Consider the following 22,601-nt stretch of genomic DNA (forward strand, 5'->3'; position numbering starts at 1 on the left):
GAGTAGTGCAGTGTATCTCACTGATATTGGCATGTGTGCTGCTTACCTCAGTGTACGCTTTTGTATTAACTCTTGGAGTTCTCAAAATCCTTGTACAAAGCTACATGGATAAAAATGAAAGGAAATACCAGATACTCCGGCTTCCTCCCACAGTCTAAAGACATGCACTTAGTGGGGTTAAGTGAATTGATTATTTTAAATATGTGGGAGTGTGAATGTTAGTCTCTGTCTCTGTCTTAGCCCTGCAACAGACTGGCGACCTGTCCAGGGTGTACCCTGCCTCTCGCTCTATGATAGCTGGGATAGTCTATAGCCTCCTGCGACCCTGATAAGGATAAGCGGAAGAGAATGGACAAGAGTTTAAAGTGGGATTCAGCGTGTGGAAAACCCTAAAATCAGTTTTTAATGGCTCAGGCTATTTTCTATTGAGAGCTCCAGTAGATTTTCTTAATGTATGAGCTGTGATCAGCTGACTTGCTGCTCTTTACAGATTTATCCACCTGAATTTTCATGAGTTGTCCTCCTCACTACACTCACAGTACACTGTTTATACTGACTTTATATTGGACTGTCACTGTGCACCAGTCACACACTGGTCTTTCCTTTAAATCCATCACAGTACAGCAAACTAACCTGTTTATCCTGCACTAATCTGTAAAGGATTTTCATGCAGCCTTAAATAACACAGTGATTCTACCTCAGTTTGTTTTGCAGCATGCTTCACACTATAAAAAAACATAATGTCAACATAAATACTCAAGTAAAGTACAGATAGCTTACGTACAGTAAGAAAGTATTTGTACTTTGTTACTCCCCACCTCTGGAAATAAGTAAATTGTGTGATATTTGACTATGAAACTGAGGTTGTTTACATGATATTGTGTGTTTATGCGTTGATGTTCAGTGTCACAGTTTAGATTTTTGCACACCTGGTTGTTTTCAGTCACTCTGCTGGTAAATTCTAAATATCATTTAATCTGTTTGGTAAAAACTAAAATTTTTATTGTTGATTTTTAGTCAAATTTTTACCAGGACACAAAAATATAATTACAATTAACAAGAGCAATAAAACCAGGATCGTTTTGTAATGATATATTTTTATTTGATCAGCTCCTCCTGAGCCCACTGTGACCCTCCAACCATCCACGACTCAGATACACAGAGGTGAGAAAGTCACTGTCAGATATAAGATTCAGGGATACAAGTTAAACGCATCTCCTCACTTATTTTATTTGTATTGCACAATTCATCCAAAAACAGAACAAAATACTAACAAAAGTAGTGTAAAACAATAATAAATGATTGTCCTCATTTTAGGAGAGACTGGTCTGCTATGTTAGCCTTTCCCAAACTGCTCGTATGTTTACTCATAGCAGCAGTTTTTTCACTTCGTTTATCTTTAAATCTCCAGCTATGAATCCACCACTGGAGGTTTAACAGCATTGTTAGCAAACAACAGCTAACTGACAAGTAATGGATTATATGTTCATAAATGTATAAAACATTTAAAAAGTATAAAAACAACTTTTATTGTTGATTTTTTAAGTCAAATTATCAGTCTACTCATGCTATGTTTTATTTGATCAGCTCCTAAGCCCACTGTGACCCTGCAGCCATCCTGGACTCAGATATACAGCGGTGAGACAGTCACTGTCAGATGTGAGATTCATGGAGGTGAAGGAGCTCAGTGGACGTATAAATGGAGACCAGCTAAGGTAAACACACCTCCAACATCCAATGAATACAGAATCAGCAGCGCTGCTGAGTCTGACAGCGGAGAATACAGCTGCCGGGGCAGAAGAAACTCTTCCAGGACGAGTGGAGTGACATCACCACATTGAAAGTAACAGGCAAGTTGGACATATTTCTCACATTTTAATTTATACTGCACAATGTTTCATCCAAAGACACAACAAAATACTGTCTTTCAATTATACTGTTTTTTAGATTCATATCATAAGTACTCACATTGAAACACTTGGAAGGAAAAAAGATTTCCACATGTGGATTTATTGCTGCAGTTCCATCAGTTCTTTTGTTTTTAGCATTTTTACATTAATTTCTCTTCAGGTTTGACCTAAAAATACAATATAATTGTATCAGAGACTGATCTGCTTTGTAAGCCTTTCTCATTACAGGTTTTACTTGGATTCTTTCCACTGATTGATGTTAATGAATACATTTATAAATGAATGAAAAACTAATGGTTTATAGCACTCTGACATGTTTCCTCAGTACGACACGCCCAAACACACACACAAGGGGAGAGCTTTTAGATCCTGTGCTCACTTTTTATCTCTGTTGTTCACACACACACACACACACACACACACACACACACACACACACACACACACACACACACACACACACACACTTCCCTCCATTCTGCTACACTCTGACTCTCAGTCTCAGTCTGACTCCCCTCCTCCAGACCCCAGCAGCTACTAAAATAAGGGAAAAGGTTATTAGTGCGGCTGGGATCAGCTGTTTCTGCCACCCACTCCTGACTCTGTCCCCTGAACCTGCAGCTGAGCCCCAAACCACACCCACCACAGGTGTTCACGAGTGTCAGAATACCTCAGAAGAACCTGTAATGTAGAACAGGTCCATATGTGGATCATTTGTTTACAGTTCAGTTCATGGAAAATCACTGAGAGTTACCTTGATCCGCTGCTGATGAAGTTTTTAGTAAACTTTGTTGAGCCCATGTGCTTGATGTTTTAAACTGTTTCCTGTCACATGTTTACATTCCTGATTATTAAAAAAAGTCTAGTGCTAAATCCACTGGTTCAGAAAAGTTTGGACTTGGATTGTAAAATTACATGTGACCCTGGCATGTTGAGTTCTCTTAATGACTGTCTTTGTGAGGCTCAGACTGAATATCAGCCAATGTCCTCATATCACAAAAGAAATGCAGTCATGCATTTATGTCTTTTAGTAATAATTAATACAACAAAACTTTTTTATTGCTGATTTTCAACTCATATTGTCTACAGCATGCAAAATTATGACTACCATTAACAAGAGCAATAAAAACTGGGACAACTTTAATAATGATTTTATATTTAAGTTTGTTAATGATATTTTTTTAACAGCTCCTCCTAAGCCCACTCTGACCCTGCAGCCATCCAAGACTCAGATACACAGCGGTGAGATATACAGAGGTGAGACAGTCACTGTCAGATGTGAGATTCAGGGAGGTGAAGGAGCTCAGTGGACGTATGAATGGAGACCAGCTAAGGTAAACACACCTCCAACTTCCAGTGAATACAGAATCAGCAGCGCTGCTGAGTCTGACAGTGGAGGATACAGCTGTCGGGGCAGAAGAAACTTTTCCTGGACAGAGTGGAGTGACATCACCACATTGAGAGTAACAGGTAAGTTGGACACATTTCACTCATTTTAATTCCCAAAACACAACAAAATACTTTAAACAGTACTGCAGTTTTTGTTTTTTTTTTTAGTTTAGCATCCAAAGTCATGTAAAACAGTTTTTCCTTTATAAAAATATTCAGTCGTCATTCAGAGTTAAACATCCGGAAAAGAAAAAAAATGTGTTTGTAACATGAAAAAAATAAATGCAATTGTCATTGTCCCAGCTGCCTTGTGTCTGTGGCTGCAAACGCAGAGTTTCCATCACTGTTTCAAAACTGAATGTGAGCTAATGTCTTTCAGCTAAACTCAGGAGAAACTTTAAATGTTGCCATTGAATCTCCTCAGCTGAACACACGCTGAACACACGCTGGACACATGCTGAACACACGCTGAACACATGCTGGACACACGCTGAACACACGCTGAACACATGCTGCCATCAGCTGCTTCTCTGCTGGAAAATCTCAAGACAATAACAAAAAATATTTCTGGATTAATTGCAACATAAGTTATGAATCATTTTATAACATTTAAAGACAGGAAACCATTTTACATGCTTTGATTTTTCACACCTAGATCACTGAAACAGTCTCAGCAAACAATCAGATGAATGACTGCAGACCAACTCAAACACATCACATCACATCGAATCACATGGGATTACACCTGTCCCACTGTTACACTGGCTCCCAGCATGTTTTCAAACTGATTTCAGGATTTAATTATTTGCTTTTAAGGTGCTTCATGGCCTTGAGTCTGACATGGAGTCAGTCACTTCCTTTTAATTCGTTTAAGTAATATTTTCATGAGACAAATTTTCCAGTTTTACTCGACATGTTAATGTTCTTTGAACTGTGTTGCTGTTTTTCTACATTTGTCACTTTTGTTTATTTATTCTTCTGCTCCTATAAAGAGTTGTGAAATTTTGAGTTTGAAAAGTTTTGTATAAAGTTGTCATTACTGTCACGTCCTGTCTTTGGGGACTAGTCTGTTCTTCTGTTTCTCTTTCTGACAGCAGGATTACTTGGAGAGATGGAAATAGAAAAATAGAAAAACTTCAGTTTTGTTGTGTCTACTTTAAGACTGTGAGATTAAGGATTGGCCTTGACAGAGTAACCTCTTCAAGAGCCTAACTAATCCTGGGATTTAAAAAAAGTCTCTCCTCATCCTGTTTCTAGATTTAATCTAAAGTGTTTTCTTGTTTATCCACACTGATTTGTTTATACACCTCAAAGATCGCATCTTTGTGAAAGTAAATCAGACTTAAGACAACTCATTAAAAAAAATCAGTAACTTTTTGTAAATAATAAATTTATTTATAAAGAATATAAATAAAAGATAACTGTACAAAGTAAATACTTGTACATTTTACTAAAAATGTTGTCTTACAGTTTGAAAGCTATAAATAGTTTTATTGTGACTTTGTTTTGATGTTGAGTCTTCAAACTGTTTGTCTGTGAATCAGCTGTTTTGCAGTGACTCTACTCTTATGTTATAAACAGCAGAGTTTTTATGTTTCTCTTTTCCTAACTGGATCATTCTTATGTGAACAGTTCCCAGTAAGCCCACTGTGACCCTGCAGCCACCCTGGATATACAGCGGTGAGACAGTCACTGTCAGATGTGACATTCAGGGAGGTGAAGGAGCTCAGTGGACGTATGAATGGAGACGAGGCCAGTCAAACATACCTGAAACATCCAATGAATACAGAATCAGCAGCGCTGCTGAGTCTGACAGTGGAGAATACAGCTGCCGGGGCACAAGGACCTATATGTTAACAGAGTGGAGTGATACCATCACACTGACTGTATCATGTAAGTTGGAGATCTGTTTTATCAACATTAGTAAGAATCTGTTGTTCTTGCAGCTTTGTAGCTGTTTCATTTGTGCTGCTCAGTAACATATTTTGAAAAGCAGCTTTTTATTCACAGTGAAGAGAACAAAACATATCAGAGTAACGTCTCTGCTGTGCAGCTCTAATACATGAAGTGCAGAACAAATGCTGAACCTGTTTCAGCTGCTCCACCACATTCACTAAGAACAACAGTTACATCCAATATTTTCACTTCTGTATTTGTGTTATTTTTATTTTTATTACTCCCTGTTGCACCAACATATGATGCAGTTCCTTCAGTTGTTTTTAGCATGTTGTCTATTGTTGAAATGATCTTAGAGGTTTCAGATTTTAGTTAAAGAGTCTGGTCTCATGACAAACACACACTGGGTCTTTTTCACTTAATGAACCTCGCCTCTGTCAGTGCACCCCAGGGTGGCTGTGGGTACAATGTAGCTTGCCATCACCAGTGTTTGAATGTGTAAAGCGCTTTGGGGTCCTTAGGGTCTATTAAAGCGCTATACAAATACAGGCCATTTCATTTAATGAATATAGAAATAATCATCTCACAGACAAAACATTATGTGCAGCTACTGTCAGTGCCATTGATATTGACTGGTGATAACTGGTGAGTTCAAACTTGAACTTACCACAAAGCACTACATCTGATGGTAATTGTACCTTTTGTCATTCATGTGTTTTTATTGTACTTTCTTGAACATTAACAGTCTCAATCAGGCCTGTTGTGACTCTGCATCCAAACTGGTCTGAGATATACAGAGGAGAGACGATCACTGTCAGATGTGAGATCCATGGAGGAGACACTGAGTGGGATTATGAGTGGGAAGCAAACAGCATCAGAAAACCTCCAAATCAAAATGAATTCAGGATTATTTCTGCTTCATCATTGAACAGTGGAAACTATCGCTGTAAGGGCAGAATGAAAAGTTCACAGCATGAAACAACAGAGTGGAGTGATTCAGTCACACTGACAGTTTCTGACAGTAAGTCATATTTGCTTTAAGCTGTTTGAACACTTTGTAAAATGTGTTTCTGTTCATACAGACTGAGTGTCACAGTCTGGCGAGGGCAGACTGTATGAATTGAAAAAGGACCCAAAATGCAGACTCCAAGGAACAGGGAACAAAACTTTAATGTTAACAAAAAGCGAGCCGTTTAATATGGCTGGTAAAAAAGGTACAAACAAAGGGCAAGGCAAACTGAAGCAAAATTAACACAAACCTAAACTGGGAAATCTAAACAAACAATAAGAAAAACCTAGACAAGAAACTTGGAAGCATGGCATAGGAAACATGGCGTGGACAACAGACGACCTGACAATCACACACTGAAAACAGGACTTAAATACACAGGAGGTGATTAGGGGAAGTGGAGACACATGAGGAAACAGCTGGCACACATGAACATAATGACGTCACAGTGGGAGAGTAAAACTGAACATGATGAACACAGAACACCAGACCTCTTCACAATAAAACAGGAAACATAATGAGACAGACATGACAACCCGAACTTGACAACGTAAGACACAGACATGAAACGCATGAAGAGCAGGGGAGATTTAACATGGTTGGAAACACGAGGGGAAAATAATAACTAGAAACACTTAGGCATAATAATACAAACTTGATAACATAAGACACGCAGCATGAAACACGAAGGGTGAGGGGAAGCTTAAATACAGGGGAAGAAAACACAAGGAGTCTAATAACCAAATGAACTTAGATAACCTAATGAACAAAATAAACTCAAACTTAAAACGCTGGGTCAAAAGACCCAGGACCATGACAGAGCCCCCCCTTCAAGGGCGGATTCCAGACGCCCAAAACCATGAACAAAGAAATGCAGCAACAAGAAAACAAACATGAAACAAAACCAAAACAACCCACCCAGGGCGGGCGGCGGGGGTCCAGGACGGAGGGCCAGAAACAAAACCACAAAAACAAAGAATCTGAAGCACTCAGTCCAAACACAAGGGCTTAAGAGTCCGAGACCCTGTTTCAGGAGGGCGACCATGATCTCGGCAGAAAAGGAGTTCATGGCGGAGTAGTTCAGGTGGCCGACCTGGAGGCCGATGGCACAGTAGTCCATAGTTCAAGGGTTCAGGGGGACGGCCATGTGGAAGGTGGCAGTGGCGAAGCAAGCATGGCTGGCCACACTCGGGTGGCTTGGCTCGTGGCCGGCGGCAACATGGACGAGACCTGTCGGGTGGCTTGGCTCGTGGCCGGCGGTGACGTGGACGAGACCTGTCGGGCGGCTTGGCGGGTGGTCGACGGCGTGGACGATAATCCTTGGATGGTTTGGTTGGTTTCCGTCGACAGGCTGTCCTGACAGGCTTCGGAAACAGCCGTGCTGGACCTGGACGTGGCTTGGCAGGTGGAAGGAGACAAGGCTGAGGCGTGGCAGGCACAGATAATGGCGCTGCAGGCGACGGCGTGGAAGCCGCAGGTGGCGGCGCTGCAGGCGATGGCGTGGAAGGATGCTGGGCGCGCTTGGCTGAACCTCCAGCTGGCACAACAGGACCAGGCGAGGCAGGGCCAGACGCAGCAGAGGCCGGACCAGGCGAGGCAGGGCCAGACGCAGCAGAGGCCGGACCAGGCAAGGCTGAAGACTCTGACGAAGCTGGACCAGACGAGGCTGAAGACTCTGACGAAGCTGGACCAGACGAGGCTGAAGACTCTGACGAAGCTGGACCAGACGAGGCTGAAGACTCTGACGAAGCTGGACCAGACGAGGCTGAAGACTCTGACGAAGCTGGACCAGGTGATGACGAGGCGGCCGCAGGTGGCGGCTGAACGGTCCCCTCGGACCCTCCAGCTGACGAGGCATGAGGCTGGACGGGCTCCTCAGGCCCTCCAGCTGACGAGGCAGGTTGCTTTTCAAGTTGCAGCAACACACAGTCTATAGTGGGTGAAATGAGTTCGTATGAGTTCTCAGACTGAGGTGTGGCAGAACCAGGTGAGGCGTCGTCCTCAGGCTGAGGCGTAGAAGCAGCAAGCAGTAGCGCAGCAGGTGGTGGTCCTGCAGGCGGCGGCACGGGAGCCGCAGGAGGTGGCGCTGCAGCCACAGGTGGTGAAGCAGAAGGTGGCCAGACGGGCTCCTCGGGCCCGCCAGCTGACGAAGCATGAGGCTGGACGGGCTCCTCGGGCCCGCCAGCTGACGAAGCATGAGGCTGGACGGGCTCCTCGGGCCCGCCAGCTGACGAAGCATGAGGCTGGACGGGCTCCTCGGGCCCGCCAGCTGACGAAGCATGAGGCTGGACGGGCTCCTCGGGCCCTCCAGCAGACACAGGAAAAGGCTGCACAAACTCCAACTTAGCCCCTGGCTCCAACCTGGCCTGGATCTCGGTCCCACAGTAGCTTAGCTGAGCCTCATGGCTAGCACTTCCAGTGCAAACAGTCTTATAATTTGGCTTCTTGGAAGCAAAGTTCATAGCATGATCAATACACTGGGATGCTAGGTAATTGTGCAGAGGGATAAGATATTCCGTGGAAGACTTGGCTGGTGATTTTTCAGTCTTAGTCATTTCATAAACATGCCCATGAACCTTTAAGGCAGTGTTTGTTCCAATATTGTCCTTAGAAAAAACGCGTGGATTCAGAATACAATCACCCACCTCATGTTGCTGTGAGCCGTGGTGACGACCTGGACGCCGCCTCCTCCTGGAAGCCGTGGTCGTGGAGGCCGGCGCCGCTACGGCTGAGATGAATGTAGCGCTGGAAGCAGCCACCGGTTGAGGTGAGGAAAACGCAGCACTTGTCTGCTGCAGTGGCGACATGGACATGGAGACAGGCGGGAGACTCAACACGCCAACTTTAGCTCCTATAGCTGGCATAGGGAGGGCTGCGTCACAGAGGGGCTGGAGTAATTCAGTCTGCATGCTGGGGGGCTGCTTTGGCAACACGGTGCGGATGAAGCCGTGCAAATCCTCCGACAATCCCTCCATGTAAGCCGGGTATGCAGACAGAATCCGGTACAGCTGAACTCTAACTGACTCCTTCTCACTCTCCTGTCTGCACGCAGAATAGATTTTCCACTGTCCATGGAGAATGGTCACACGAGTGCTGAACTCCCAAAAATCCTCAAAGATGTCTGCTGGGTCCATTCTGGTCAGGTCGTTCTGTCACAGTCTGGCGAGGGCAGACTGTATGAATTGAAAAAGGACCCAAAATGCAGACTCCAAGGAACAGGGAACAAAACTTTAATGTTAACAAAAAGCGAGCCGTTTAATATGGCTGGTAAAAAAGGTACAAACAAAGGGCAAGGCAAACTGAAGCAAAATTAACACAAACCTAAACTGGGAAATCTAAACAAACAATAAGAAAAACCTAGACAAGAAACTTGGAAGCATGGCATAGGAAACATGGCGTGGACAACAGACGACCTGACAATCACACACTGAAAACAGAGGACTTAAATACACAGGAGGTGATTAGGGGAAGTGGAGACACATGAGGAAACAGCTGGCACACATGAACATAATGACGTCACAGTGGGAGAGTAAAACTGAACATGATGAACACAGAACACCAGACCTCTTCACAATAAAACAGGAAACATAATGAGACAGACATGACAACCCGAACTTGACAACGTAAGACACAGACATGAAACGCATGAAGAGCAGGGGAGATTTAACATGGTTGGAAACACGAGGGGAAAATAATAACTAGAAACACTTAGGCATAATAATACAAACTTGATAACATAAGACACGCAGCATGAAACACGAAGGGTGAGGGGAAGCTTAAATACAGGGGAAGAAAACACAAGGAGTCTAATAACCAAATGAACTTAGATAACCTAATGAACAAAATAAACTCAAACTTAAAACGCTGGGTCAAAAGACCCAGGACCATGACACTGAGATTATTATTCTTTGTATAAACTGAGCTCACTGTTCAGAGACTGTACTACATGTTCACTGAGAGAAAATCTTTTTTGAACAGATGAACCCCGTCCTGTCCTCACTGTGTCTCCATCATGGCTGAGTCCTGGAGCCTCAGTAACTCTGAACTGTGAGGTTGAACATCCGTCTGCAGGATGGAGCTTCTACTGGTATAAAGCTGTTCCTGATCTATCAGAGAAATCCTCCAGTTATGAGCTGCTACCTGATGGCAGTGGGACTGCACAGGACTCCTACATCATTCATGGACAGACACACACAGCAGGATATGTGTGCAGAGCTGGAAGAGGAGACCCAGAGTATCACACTGATCACAGTCAACCAAAGTTTGTCTGGTCTGCAGGTCAGTTTGTTTCTCTCTAATAAATTATGTCATCACTTTAATTCACCATTATTTTTCTTGCAGCGGCATGCTGACATTGAAATCTGATGTCCAATTACAATTAAATTGCATTAAATGATTTTATTTAAGTTTCCTCATAAGCATTAAATTGAATCTCATCCTTTCTCACTACATTCAAGTAAACTGAGCTTCAGTCAGACACTTCTGTTGTTATTCAAATTCCTCCTTGTTTGTTTCTCACCGAGTTAAACAAGAATGAATTTTGTCTCCAGGTCTTTTTAATCTTCATGGTGATGATTAGAAAGTCTGTAAAGCTGGCAGGACTCCTCTGAAGCACATTATGTACACAGATGATCTCGTGGTCTTTAGTCCTCATGTTGTTGTGCTTTTGCTGTGAAAAATGATATCAGACATGATGCCCATAAAAGTGCTGTCATGATTTGTAGAAGCAAAGAGAACAAACATTAAAGATCTGCTGATGTTAAACTGTCTGATAATGATCTGACTGTTTGTAATAAGGTCACAAATGTCAGACATCTTATTACATGACAGATGGTGAAGATCTTTGCTTGTGCAACAACAAACATGCACGCTGTGGACAAACTGTAGGAAAGCAGGTTTATAGAAACTTCTAATGTAGCTTCTAATGATGCTGTGAGATTATTACTGAGAGACCCAGATGGTTCAGTGAAATCTTTCCAGCTACAGGAGTCACAACATTTAAATCTGTATTAACAAATCTCATTCATAGATTTATTTGCAGTTATGGTGGGTTTAGCAAGAACTATTTTTTCTCTGTGATATTGTGAATCCTAACATCTGTGAGCTTTGTCTCTTCACTGCATGTTGTTTCCAGATGTTCATTCAGCAGCGTCTCTCACAGTGAGTCCTGACAGAGTGCAACACTTCACCTCTGACTCTGTCTCACTGACCTGTGAGGGAAACTTCACTGAGTGGAGAGTGAGGAAGTTCTCTGAGGACGGCCGACTCTCTGACTGTAGGAGAATGACTGGATCCACATGTGACATCAACACATCAAAGTCAGATACTGGAGTGTACTGGTGTGAGTCTGGATCAGGAGAGTTCAGCAGTGCAGTCAACATCACTGTACAGAGTATGTTATTATACATTTACTTCTTGGATCTGAGTGATTTAGACGTCACATGAACATTTGTCCCAGCTTTGCTCTATGTGAAGTAATTCTATGTGGCAACACAAACAAAAATGAGAATTTCAGATGATTTTAGGCTCCAAAGCTTCAAACAATATTCTTGGTTTTTGTTCTCTAATTAAATGAGTATTTTATATTTTCTCCATCAGAATGAAACTCTAAAAAGCTCAACATCTCTGTCATCACATTAGATAAACTTTTATTGTCTCCATTCAGAGTAACTTAGGGAAACACATCATGCAAAAAACAAACAAAAATGCAAACACTCACCCACAATTTCACCCATAATGATTCAGCAATTGTATTGATAATAATTTGACTCCTGCAGGGAAGACTAAACACTGAAATGTTGTCACTTGTTCAAACTTCTCTCCAGTCATTGAAACCAAGCTGAGATCTCCAATAGATCTTTCATCAATGATCGTTATAAATATGACGATTATTTTTCTTTATATTTAACACAAAGGTGTGTTTCTTATACCACTGCACAATCCCTTCTGATTTCCACAATTTTTAAAATAAAATGTGAAAAGAACAGGAGATCTCACACAGCCCTGTGAGACTCTTGTTCTTATAAATTGTATGTGTGAACGAGCAGAACTGACTTTAACTTCCTGTTGTTTTTTTAATGAAAATAGCCAAACAACCATCTGATTATATAGGGATCCACTTTCATGTTATTTAACAGTGTATAAGTGTTTGTGGTATTAAACGCTGATCTTAGATCATAAATAACAATCGTGCATAAGCTGAGGGGTTTTCTAAATGCTTTAAAATCAAGTGAGTTAAAGTAATTATATTCAAATTGTACTTTCCATTCAGTGCTCAACCATAATGCATTCAAAGGATTTCATTACTACTGATGTTACTGCTGCACGTCTGTGATCATTATTATGCTGATTGCAGCCTTTTTCTATATAGTGAGGATGAAGCTGATATCAACAGGACTCCAAGCTGGAGTCAGCTCATCAGCAAATGTAACAGCATCAGGCCCACAGGCCTTCTTGGTACTTAAGTTTTTTAATGCAGTTATTTTTATTTCATTCTATTCACAACCCTTAGATCAGTTACTAAGTGAGTCTCTGTTAGATCACATTATGAGCTTGCAAAATAAAAGGATCAGCCATTCTACTTCATTTACTACATGCATTTCTTTCTTACCTGGATTCAAGTCGATCATCTGTTTCACAGAGTCGCTTCTGTGAAAATCTCCCTGAAGCTTGCATGTCAGCTTTTCCTAAAAGTGTGCATCAGCTGGTCTGACTGAAACAATTGTGTGTGATTGTTTCACAGATGATGTTTCTATCCTGGTGAGTCCTGTTCATCCTGTGACTGAGGGAGCTTCTGTTAGTCTGAGCTGCAGTTTGAGAACACAAAAAATACTTTCCAATGTGTTTTTCTATCACAATGACAAACTTATTCAAAATGATACCCGAGGGGAGCTGAAGATCTCTGCAGTGTCAAAGTCTGATGAAGGTTTCTACAAGTGTCAGTACTCAGGAAGAGAGTCAGCACAGAGCTGGATGTCAGTTAAAGGTGAGCAGGATCAAAGCATTTGATGGATTTTTGTAAAAATGATTTTCATGCTTGAGAAGAAACATTAGATTGTCTGTTTAATGCTTGAAGTCACCTGGATCTATTTTGTGAGAACTGAAATATGCAGTATAATAATAAGTATTATACTTTATTATTACTTAATTATTATTAGTCATTTCAGCAGCTGTGTCTGGAGCTGACAGCTCTTCATCTCCTGTGTGGTTGATGGTTGGACTGGTTTGTGGAGTCTCTCTCATTATTATTCTCCTGCTCTTGTTGTATCGCTGCAGACAGTCCAAGTGTAAGAGCCTCTTCTTTTCATGCTGTATTAGAGAGTTTATTTGCTACATACACTTTAATTATTCACTCATATACATGTATTCTGATCTCATGACACTAAATATCAGTGGAACAATTTATACATGACAAACATGTGTAATAACATTTGTCTCTTTCACAGATTCCTGTTTCACCAGGTTGGTAAAATACTTTTTATTATTATTTTAAACAAACATCAGTTACTTTTGAGTTTATTGTGTTTATTTCCTGTTTTAGGTCGATCCAGTCTGAGAGTCACAGTCCGGGCTCCTCCACAAATCATGGAGTCAACCAGAATGAAACTCATGTGTACGGCTCTCTTCAACATGGTCAGCATTGAAAAACAGTCTTTATTATCATTATTAATATTGACTTTTATTAAACCTCCATTAACACGAACATTTGTCAGGTTCAGTTTGTGTTCAGCAGTTTTTTAAAGAACATTTAAAGATCTTACAGTCCTGGTTTTGACTCACACAGAGTTTCTGTGTTTGCTCTGATCTTTAGTGTAACTAATAAAATGATTAATGTGAGCCTGGCTTGTTTTTTTCTTTAGGTACTGCTGACGTCTATGAATCAGTCACACAAGTGACAAACAGAAATGGTCAGTATATGTGCTGAAAAGCACAGAACAGTTAGAGATGAATCTTGTTTTTGATTTAATGAAACTAATTCAATGTTTTTACAATCCTGTAAATAAAATTATGAACATTTCAGGAGCAGATGAATATGAAAACGTCGCCTCCTCTCTTATTGAGTTTAAAGATCTTAGAAGAAAGAGTGAGTACATAAAACGCGTGCAGTTTAAAAATAAAACAAACATCCTTTAAAAACATGTTTTTTTTTCATTTGTGGATGAATTTGATCATCTTCACAGGCCAACACGACACACCAGAGGAGAGCGCTGCTTACTACAATGAAGATGGGATGCAGGTACAGTCACAACAGTCCCATGCAGTGTTTGGTTTGTTAGCTCTCCACCTCACAGAAGCACATAATGTACAGAGACACTGGATACAAAGTCTGAGCTTCCTGGATGCTTTTATCACCTGCTGGCTGACTAACAGCTACTTTGTAACCAGTTTTACACATAAAGCTTTTTCTCCAGCTCCACACTCAGCTCTGTATCACCTGCTCTGAGAAGAAGAAAACACATTTCATTTCATTTTCACATTTTTGCACAAAAAAAATCTTTACAATACAGAACACACAACAAATGATACCATGTGTATATCAGAGACCACATGTTTAAATCAATGAAAGTAAATGAGGATGATTTCCTCCTCCACACAGGTACAGAGGTGCGTCTGAGGGTCGCACTTCCTAAACAGTCAATAAGGTACAGTTAACGTTACACTCTCTGTAAAGACTCAAACACACAGAACAGAACTTCACTTTACATCGAGGGCAGACGATGTTTTTATAATAAACTTTATTGTTCTCCAACAGGAAGCCACAGATGGGACAGGCACGAGGTGCAGCCAGTGACCCCATTAAACTGATGTTTTACTGTCCTAATTTTGCTCGAGTTATTGGTTCTGTTATTAGTTACCTAACACAACCTAATGTGAGTCTTTTGACTGAAAGTAGCCAACTGACCTGGTGGAGTCATGCTCTGTACTGACAGAATATGGCGATACATGTGTTTTTATAGCTTTAAGCAGTTATTTCTTAAATCCAGCTTCACAGTCAGAGTTACATCTGTGTCAGTTTTTGAGAGCTGGGCTCCATGATGTAAATTAGCCTTTTTTTACATGTAGTGTTTCATGTCCCCTCTAATGCTGAACACCTTATGTGACATTTTCACACAACAATACTTCTGCTCAGTATTGATTTTTCTTTTGCATGTTTGCCATCCTCCATCTTCCACTTTTACTGATTTGGTTCATGTAACATTTCTGATGGTTTCATGTTCATCAAAATATTCTAATCTGCAGTTCCAAGTCTTAGAGATTACACTCACTTTACATTCACAGACTTGAAGTTGTTGCTGTTCTTGGGAGACATTTCTCTTTTGTTCTGGTATCAAACTGCCTCGTGTTTGCTGAGTTTCAAGCTCTTTCTGTTCACCTGTCAAACTATTGCTCATGTTTCCAGAGCAGCTTTTCTTCTGCTCAGATTAAAAATTTACAGTCATTTCTGTTTTGTTGATTTGCCAAATTGTTGCTCAGTTGTTGAGAATCACTTGTTTTCTGTTCTGTTGCCAAACTGTCTGTCAGTTTCATATAGACATTAATTTGCTCTTGTTCAGTTGCCAAGTTGCTGCTCAGTTGCTTTGAATCGAAGTTCATCTCAGTTCACAGGCTGCATTGCAGTTAAATAAAATATTTCTCTTCTGTTGAGTTTCCAAACTGTCTTTCAGAATAATTTATTCTCAGTTTTCTGCTCAGACTTTGTCTCAGACATCTGATTTTCTCCTCTTCTGTTCAGATTCAATCATCTTCTGCTCAGTTGTCTAAAGTCAAGACTGTGTCAGGGTTCCTGGGTGGTTCACCTGGTGTTTTCAGTTCATGTTCAGTTTATGTTCCACATTCATGTTTCCCGCTTCACCGTGCCAGCCCTCTGTCTCAGTGTCATTAGCTCTACTTCCTGTTTCATTATGTTCAGCTGTGTTCTCACCGGTCCCTAATCATCATCATTAGCCAGTGTACTTAAGTCCTCAGTTTCATCCTGGTCTTTGTCGTGTCATTGATGTTCATGTTGTCCACTCTGCACGTGTGTTCAGTTAAGCCAGTCATTTCAGTTCAGCCAGTCATCTTATGTTCAGCTCATCTGCTCGTCATAATAAACACCAGCCTTCACCTCCCTGTGAGTCCAGCGTTTGGGTCCTCCTTTCCTCGCATCCACACTCGACACCCCTGACAGAATGACACGACCCTGCGTTGTGGACCCAGCGGACTCTGACCTCTTTGAGCGGCAGCAGGCAGCGCTCTTTCACTGGACGGAGGCGCTTTTTTACCCGCTTGGAGCACTCAAAGCACTAATGGGCTTCATGTGCACATTAGTGCTCAACAAATTGTTTAAAATCCAAAGAGGAGAAAGTAGAAAGAACATGTGACAAAATGAACATGGCTACTTACAAACACAGTGACTGTCCTCAGACAGCGCACACAACTGTCAAGTAATTCAGTTCAATTCAGTTTAGCTGTCTGTTGCTGTAATTTGGTTCTATATAAATAAAAGTTGACAATTTTTATTATAAGGTGCAAAATCATAACCACAGTCGCCTCCAGGGGCTTTATATTGTAAGGACTGTACAACAATACAGAGAAACACTCCAAATCAGACGACTATGAGTGAGCAGTTGGTGACAGTGAGAATGAAAAACTATTTTTTAACAGGAAGAAACTTTTGACAGAACCAGGCTCAGAGAGGGGCGGTCATCTACCACCTGCTGGGGTAACACTGTGGAAAAGAGCCAGAAATGAATAATAACTGAGCAGCTTGACCTCACAGATCATTCGGTTGCTTTTGAAGACGATGACTTACTGTAAGTGTGATTCTGGGTCAGGAGTCTGCTGTGGCACAGAGACCCTCTGAAGCAGGGTGGGCAATTCATTTTCCTGAGGGTCCACATGAGAAACTGGGCCTGTTGTGGAGGGCCGCATCAATAAACTGAACTCAATCCTGCTCAGTACTAATTTGATCTCTGTATAAACTGGTACTGGTAAGAGTGGACGTAACAATTAGGCAACGAAAATGTGAAACAGACAGAGTTAGAAAAAAAGCCCTTCACAGCTTTTTGTTATTACGCTGATTGTTTGTCTTGTTTTGTCTCTGCAATAATTCAGTTTAATAAAGTGTTTTGAAATGAACTGAGTCACTGGTGAATTTTGAAGAGCTTTTTCTGTGTCTGTGACTCTTTTACTGCTTTTTTACTTGGCAGCACTTTTTTATGCGGCTCTGCCATCATGTGTCAGAATACAGAGAGAACAGTCAAAGTCAACAACTTAAACACTTTTTGAGCTGCTGAGCACCAAAGCTTGTTTTTGACCTGTTTACGCTCTGAAGCCGTCTCACTGAAGACTATGCAAAAGGAAAATATTGTTTATGTTTTGATAAATTAAAACTTTTTAAACCCTAAAAAATTGTTTTTACTATATTCAACTATACACAAATGTACAGTGATATTTTTATTCAACAAGTAAGATCATGCAGTGATAATATGAGATCAAACTACAAACATGGCATTACAGAATGACATCTTTGTTCTTCTAAGCAGCCACATTGCCTACATGTGTGTCAAAGGCTGTTGTTGGTATATAAATATAGTCGTGATCCTGGGTTTGCACCCAGCGTTTTGTGTTTGGACTTTATAGTTTTGGGTTATTTAATATTCAGAGGTCATGATTCTGCCCTGTCTAGTTGTTATCCCTCTGTTTATGTTTTTAGGTCGTCTTAGTTTTCTTACCTAGTTTGTGTGTGTGTGTGTGTGTGTGTGTCACGAAACATACTTGATCATGAGAGTGAGAAACAGCAACAATGCACCCCAGCAGTTTGATCCAGGAGACCAAACAATCACGTGTCCACTCCAGCAGAAAGGCCGGTAGGTTGGAAGCAAACGGCTGTGAAACTGGACAGTCTTCTAGCCTTCGTTCAAGTCCGCACTTAATTCTGCATTTTTCCGGTCGCTAGCACCGCAGCGCGAAAACTTTGAAAAGGACTCAGAAATGTCGCTCAGTTTTTTGTACTTTTTTAATTCTCTAGGAGCTTAAAAACTTTATCGTCGTCGCCGGCATGTTTTGTACCTTAGGCTCGTCAGAGACAGTGATATCCAGGTAAAATAATTGTCTTTAATCTACATGCATTTAGGAATTACTTAGCATTTTTCATAATTCCAGTGACTGAATGATTGCCGGTCATTCGTACACATTCACTTTATTATATAAAATATGTAAACTAAATCTCTTTGAAACTTATAGAAGAACATTTTCTATTTCCATTTATTTTCTGTTATTCATTTGATCCTGTAACTTATTTATGTGCATAGATGGGCTGTAAAAATGCAACAAAGCAGAAAACATGATTATTTCTGAGTTCACAAAAAAGCTTAGTGTCAGAGTTATATTGTTGGTTTGTCATTTATGCTTGGAACCATATAATCATATATGCTTAGAGGTATATAATCGATTACATATTGATAGATTGTCTCATCCTTAGTAGTCTGCAAAGGCTCTGTGTGCGTTCCACAGTGCTCTGGCATACACACACATCCTAAGGTCATGAGAGAGGTCGTACCTTCTCTTTCCGATTTATATTATAGGAGGACATCTACTCTGCATCTGTTGAGTATAAGTATATACTTACTTACTATACTTATATATATACTTATATAAGTATAAGTGCCTTTTATTTAGGTGGTCAGCTGGGCTCCTAGCACCAGCTTTGGGTCATATTTTGACCCACATACACACACATACACACATCCATGTACACACAACCTCCCCCACGCACGCACACACACACACACACACACACACGCGCGCATACTTACACGTACACAGATGGTATTATTTGAGCACATGCATGCCTGTGTGAGATGTCATATGTTAATGAATCTATGCATATTCATGTAACCACAATAAAGAGCAGTGCTACGGGGGAGCTGACTGAGAGGGACTGGGGCTCCAGGAACAGCGCTCGTCTCGGTCATCTTCCTCGTGCACAAGATCACACAAAGAGTTCTGCCTGGTGCTTCATGCTTTTGCTAGCTGCAGTATAATTGCCGTTTGTGCCAACATAAAACCTAACAGTTAGTTACACAAATGAAGTGTATAAATTTTAAGTCTTTTCACAGCCTATTAGTATATTTGACTTAAGCTTGATAATCACAATAATGCTTTGATGTCATAAAATAAATAAAATCATACCTTTCTACTAAAACTGTTTGTTGTTCTCCACCTTTTCCTTAACCAGAGCAGACCCTTGTACTGCAGGATTAACCTGAGTGTCCCAGTCGTGGACCGTATTTTAAACCAGGAGGATCCCAGGCTTTATTTTTGTTGATGTATTATAAATATTCTTGTTTTATTGTTATTGTTTGTCCATCCATCCATCCATGTTTTTCCGCTTATCCGGGGCCGGGTTGCGGGGGCAGCAGCCCAAGCAGAGAAGCCCAGACCTCCCTCTCCCCAGCCACCTCCTCCAGCTTATCCGGGGGAACACCAAGGCGTTCCCAGGCCAGCCGAGAGATATAATCTCTCCAGCGTGTCCTGGGTCTGCCCCAGCGCCTCCTCCCAGTGGGACATGCCCGGAAAACCTCGCCCAGGAGGCATCCTTGTCAGATGCCCGAACCACCTCAACTGGCTCCTTTCGATGTGGAGCAGCAGCGGCTCTACTCAGAGCCCCTCCCAAATGGATGAACTTCTCACCCTATCTCTAAGGGAGAGGCCAGCCACCCTTCAGTTATCCCATTTCTTCTAGCCTGCATGCGGGTGACTTTCCCATGCAGGCCCATCTTCTCCAGAATTGTCCTGATCACACACAAAAAATAAGAGAAGAGAGAAAAACATGGCAAGTATGTTAATCCCTAAAGTTTTCACAGCAGAACACAAGAGGAATACCGTCTGGACATCACCGGTTCTGTACAGTATGAGGGTTAATAAAACCATACTCATATGAATATGATGTGCAAATTGAATTATTCTTGTACCTCCATGCCACAGTGGCCGAATTCTTCACCCCAGTGAAGAGGTGATCGTTTTCTCCTCTCATTTTAAGAAATTAAGCCATTTGGTCTTTGTTCCCTAAAACATATCAAACTGAAATCCTGAAATCCAAAATGAATCCTGGGATATGGTGGGCCACGAACGATACAGCCAACACATCCTTCAAATCTGGGGAAATGAAGGACGCATTTCTCGCCGCATTTGGAGGACTCTTCAAATTTGGACAGCCTTCGTCGCGTCGCTGTGACATAATTGCCTACAAATGCAGCCATCGACGAATGCTACCCCTGAATTTGGACACAGCCTGTGTCTCAATGTGCGTTTTGCACACTTCCTGTTTTACTTTCATAGTCACTTGTGCTTTGTGCATCATGTTCAGTTTAAATTGTGTCCAGCTGTGCTTCCTTAGCTCCTCTTAGCTACGATTCCCTCCTGTGGTTTGTTCCCTTGTTTGTTCTTGTGTGTATTTATGCCTGCATCTCTCTCTGTCCTGCATCGCGGTCTCCCTCATCGTACAGCTGTGTGTTCTGCCTGCCGTTTAGTTTCAAATAATTTTTTTTGTAGTTTTGCATTTTTTTTTGTATTCCAGCAATACAGCTGGGTTTAAGTTAACCTTTTCTAAGAGTCTGCATTTTGGGTCAAATCCTCATTCCTTCCCTCTTCACACCGCCAATAGAATAGCCCTTTATTCTCATCGTACATGTACAATGAAATTAAGGATACTCTATACTCTGCCACATTTTATTTTTAATCTATTGAAAGGCCTCATTTTTATCTGTGCCATGCAGGAAAGAGGAAATGCAGCATGTTTCAGACAGCAGTATTTTGTGTAGCTGATATTTTGTTTTACGTCAGCATATATAAGGAAGGAGCTTTTTAATCAAGTGCTTTCTTGTCCTTTTTGACTTTAATGAGGAGCCTGTTTTACTAAATTAACATGCAGTAAGATTTGAAACTGCAGTGACTGAGACCACAATTATTTGCACAAAGTATTTACTGGTGTTTTAAACTCGGACCTTTAGATCAGACCATGACAGGAAGGATCACTTTTTAAAGAGACGTGGCTGATGGAAAATATTGTGTTAACATTTTTGAAACCGCAAGTTTGCAAATAGCTGCAAGTCTATCTGCACCATCTCTGCACTTAAACAAACATCAATGACCTCATGTATGTGTGTGTGTGTGTGTGTGTGTGTGTGTGTGTGTGTGTGTGTGTGTGTGTGTGTGTGTGTGTGTGCGAGATAAAACATACGTGATCATGAGGGTGCAAAACCACAACAGAGAGTCAAATGGTGGGACTCTCCACCATTTGACCTTAGAACTGAAGAAGCTTCTCGGATGAGAGGTGAAACGTCTTCAAGCAACTTAAAGAAGTCCAGACGCTTTTCTTTGCAAGCTCCTTTGACTATGATGACCTGGATGACTGAGAACCTTCACAGACACACAACAGAGAAAACAGAGAAAGATCCAGGAGACCCAAAAACAAACACGTGTCCACACCAGCAGAAGCAACAAGGAGCCAAAAAGAAAGATCACCTAAAAACCAACCGGCAGCTGATCCTGTCAGAGGTTGGCCACCCCAGTACGAGCTGAGGACAGAGCCCCAGGGCTCTGGGCACATGCACAAACCTGCATCAACCCACCGTTCTAAAACCCTTCACCCTGTGTCAGTATTTCTGTGAAGTATGAATGAAAGTTTGCACGCAGCTGCAGGCTTATCTGCACTTAAAAACCCTCAGTGATCTCATGTTTTTCTCCATCAGCCCACAGAATGAATCTCAATGTCTCCTGAAAACACTTTGGCTCTGTGCTATGTGATAATGTCTTATTCTTGCTATCAAACCTCAGGATGTGTAAAGAGGAACTGGAAGTTTGGTCATGACCAAATTGAAACATTTAACACAATGAAGCAACATGGGGTTTGTTTCAGTGCTTTGTGTATTTACTCAATATGCATTCAAGTTTAGAGTTACTATGGCAACATGAGTAAAAATATAAAAATAAATGATTTAAGGAATAATTACTAAAATGCCTTTAGATACACAATAAAAACCTCCTGACATCTCTCCTCTGTTTTTGACCTTCTGCAAATGATTTTTAGTTTTTAATAAATAATTACAATCCACAGTAAAACTGAAAATAATGAATAAGTGTTGATAATGTTTAAGAGTTTATTCACTCGTATTGTAGGGACACCATAATATCATCTGACATATCAGTCTACACATAGCTAAACAGACTGAACTTCTGTCGAATCATACAGGATGTTATTCTCATTTATGTTGTAAGTTGAAACTTTTGTGACCTTGATAGAGACCATATGGAAGATTTTGTGATGACCCAGAGTCTCTGTGTTCCAGTGATCAGTTATCTGTAACTCAGTTTTCTTCATTTGTTACTATTGGGGCCTGAAATGATCAGCTTCA

General features: G+C 41.2%; 1 pseudogene; it reads left to right on the forward strand.

Moving 5' to 3' along the window:
• The window catches only part of LOC146636444 (sialoadhesin-like), a 58,567-nt pseudogene extending 43,572 nt beyond the window's left edge, over positions 1 to 14,995 (forward strand).
• The last annotated feature ends 7,606 nt before the right edge of the window (positions 14,996 to 22,601 follow it).

This window comes from Diplotaxodon limnothrissa, linkage group LG3, assembly GCF_057381915.1.
Source record: "Diplotaxodon limnothrissa isolate DT_005_m linkage group LG3, D_limnothrissa_male_GT1.1, whole genome shotgun sequence".
NCBI lineage: Eukaryota > Metazoa > Chordata > Actinopteri > Cichliformes > Cichlidae > Diplotaxodon > Diplotaxodon limnothrissa.